General features: G+C 44.1%; 1 pseudogene; it reads right to left on the bottom strand.

Annotated features, from left to right (window-relative positions):
• Positions 1-1,030: 1,030 nt before the first annotated feature.
• Positions 1,031-1,658, bottom strand: LOC108969980 (annotated as a pseudogene).
• Between the last annotated feature and the right edge of the window lie 1,806 nt (positions 1,659-3,464).

Below are 3,464 nucleotides of genomic sequence, written 5' to 3'. Positions count from 1 at the left end.
GGATTACCTCGAAGGGAATAAATGCCGGTAGAGTTCTATCGATGAATATTGTTCGAACAATAAGAGGTCCCACAAGAGCATRTAAAGCATTATGGGATCCGATTTCGTCCTTCATTGCTTTTTTTTACAGACGAAATAATATCAGAAACAGACGAATGCAGAGATATCTCTAACACGAACAACTAATTTGACTAGCAAGACGCAAATACAATCGACGACCAGCTGTTAGGTTTTCGTGGCCGTTGTAATTTGAAAATGTATTTACCTACTAAGCCGAATAAGTATAAGCATAAGAATCGTTATGATTTGTGATAGCGCTACTAAATATATGTTCAATGCTATCCCACATTTGGGCAAGACAACAAGAACTTCAACGATATCATTAGGTGAGTACTACGTGAAGGAGTTAACTAGACCAATACATGGAACCTGTCGCAACATTACTTGCGATAATGGGTTCACCTTCGTACAACTCGCAAAGAGCTTGCTTAAAGAGCCTTATAAGTTGACCATTGTTGTAACAATAAGATCCAACAAGCGAGAAATACCTGAGCAAATGAAAGATTCACGATCAAGATCATTGGCACAACAATGTTTTGCTTTGATGGTCCTTTAACGTATAAGCCTAAACCATCAAAGATGGTATATTTGCTATCTTCCTGCAATGAACCAGGTACAATAAACCAAACCTCTGGAAATCCGGACATTATATTACACTACAACCAGACAAAGGGAGGTGTCGACACATTCGACCAGATGTGTTCACTCATGTTGTGTTCCAGAAAAATGAATAGGTGGCCCATGGCTGTATTTTATGGCATGCGTAATGTACAAAAGTTGTCCTGAAAAGTTGTCCGTCAATTAAAAAAGCACGTCTGGATCGTTAAAACGTCTATCGCGAAATAGGCTGCTTCTTTATTCAATACCTCCTTAAATATACATATGTATAAGTTCACTAAGTTAGAGTGAAACTACTAGTCTACGAATACAAAGCTAAAGGATTGTGTCCGCTAATCATACTGATCATTCAGCAATCAGCTGACTGGTATTGGTTTGCGTCCTGACTAATTATGCGCAGGACTGCATTCTACAGAACTTAAATCTTGAACATCCTGCCCGGCTGAACCCTCGYGGTTCAGTAATTCTTCTGTAGGACCCGTTAGGCGGCATAACTTCTGCACCGGTCGCTGACACCGCTGCTTAATAGGAAGTCCATTTGAKGATGTCTGGTTGGTATTGTACTCTATGGTSASGGTACGTACCAGGCCATCACTGCCCGGGTGAACGTCAATCACCCGTCCCATACGCCAAACTGATGGTGGCAAATTTTCACCACGTATATGAACTACATCTCCACGCTGAACATTGGGTTCCGATCTAGTCCATTCCATTGTCTGAAGGGTATTTAGATATTCGGATTGCCAGCGGCGCCAAAAATGCACCTACATTTTCTGGAAGTGTTGCCAATATCGAAGACGATTTTCTGGAGCTTTAGGTAATGGAGGATCTGGACGACAATTGAGTGGTCTTCCGATCAGAAAGTCACCCGGTGTTAGAGCTACCCCTTCTTCTGGATCATCGTAGAGAGCTATCAGTGGTCTCGAATTTAGACACGCCTCAATGCGAGTCAGAAGAGTAGACAATTCAGTGTAACGCATAGACCACCGTGATCATGGGCGGAAGGTGTTATGAACTTCCAACATGTAACTTCAGCTGCCAGATGCTGTTGAGCATGTGCTGCTATCCAAGCCTTTAAATCTTCCTGCATTTGACGATTGGCCCCTACGAATTGAGTCCCATTATCACCGTATAAGGTGGTACAGATACCCCGTCGACTTATGAAACGATCGTAAACATCTATAAATGCCTGTGTACTCAAGTTCTCTGCCAGCTCAATATGTACCGCTCATGACGCCATGTAAATAAATATGGCAGCATAATTTTTGTATTTGGGGTGGCGCGATGCGTTCCCACACGAACATGGAATGGCCCGCAGTAATCCAAGCCACTACGAGAGAATTGTGGAGCTACAAGTACACGCTCTTTCGGGAGCGAAGCCATTTGTTAACGTTGTATAATTTGAAGATGCCTACGACAAGTAGTGCAGTCCCAGATGAAAGACTTTACTTGCGCCCGTGCGCCTATAAGCCAGAAACGTTGTCTAAGGAACTGAAGCATTTGTTGTATTCCACCATGTAAGCAACGTGTATGAGCATCAGCGACTAGTAAATAAGCCAGAGCCCCACGCGGAATTATAATTTGATGTCGCTGATCTTGGAGTTTGTGAGTCGACCACCTACTCTCAGTATGCCGTCTGCATCCAAGAAAGGATTGAGTGCTAAGATTTCACTACGACCCGCAATTCTGGAATGCAATGCAAGAGCCTTAATTTCTTGTTTAAAATGATTACCTTGTACTTGTCGAACATGCAGAAGTAAAGCCCAGTGCTGGTCTRCGACMGAAACYATATCGTTCCTGTAACCACGATATTTGGGTAACCAGCGCCTTAACCAAACAGTGGTGTTAAGTAGTGGACTCAGTTTGCTAAATTTCTCTATGAGAGGTATCCTGTTGTCTTTCGTGGATGTCATAATCCACAGGTAATTAGCTCTGGAAACGAAAATGGAGACCACCCGGGATTCAGCAATTGAGAGGTGCTCCTCCTCCACAGTTAAAGAAGGTAACGCATTTCCTCCACGCCTTGGTGAGTGCACGTCGGTCCGGTCGAGCAAAGATGATGATCGGCTAAGGCGGCGGGAGATAGACCTCTGCTTGCACAGTCGGCTGGATTTGATTCCGAGCGAATGTGCTTCSAAGCGTTGATGTCTGAATTGGCTTGGATGTAAGCTACCCGATTGGATACATATTGTTTGAACGTGGATGGTGGTTTRCGTATCCAGCATAAAACAATAGTGGAATCACTCCAATATGTACATGGGGCGTTCTGTAGGCCCAAGGCTTGACGTACGTTGTCCATCGCCTTGGTTAGAAGATGAACACCACATAGTTCGAGGCGTGGTATCGTCACATCCTTAATTGGTGCTATCTTCGTCGTCGCTGAAACAAGAGCTGCGCGTGACGTTCCACCTTTATCGATCGTTTGAACATATATGACTGCTGCATATGCTTTACGACTAGCATCGCAAAAGCCGTGTAAATGCACCGAAGAGCCCACTCGTATACCTAGCCATCGAGGAATACGAAGTCGTGTAATATCTTGTAAAYTGTTGCGGAATATCACCCATGAGTTKAGTAGCTCTGGAGGAAGTTCAGCATCCCATGGCAGACCAGCCTTCCATAAGTCCTGTATGAATAGTTTGGCCACCACGACTACGGGTGCCAATACCCCAGTTGGATCATATAATTTCGCCACGTCACTCAAAACCTTTCGTTTGGTATGCATTGACGTGTCGCCAACTAAGCATACCTTGAAGAAAAGTTCGTCGCTCACTGGATCCCAGTAA

This window comes from Bactrocera latifrons, unplaced genomic scaffold (genome assembly GCF_001853355.1).
Source record: "Bactrocera latifrons isolate USDA-ARS-PBARC rearing strain unplaced genomic scaffold, ASM185335v1 scaffold_273, whole genome shotgun sequence".
NCBI lineage: Eukaryota > Metazoa > Arthropoda > Insecta > Diptera > Tephritidae > Bactrocera > Bactrocera latifrons.
Note: the sequence above shows the minus strand (reverse complement) of the source record. Positions and strands in the feature narration are given on the sequence as shown.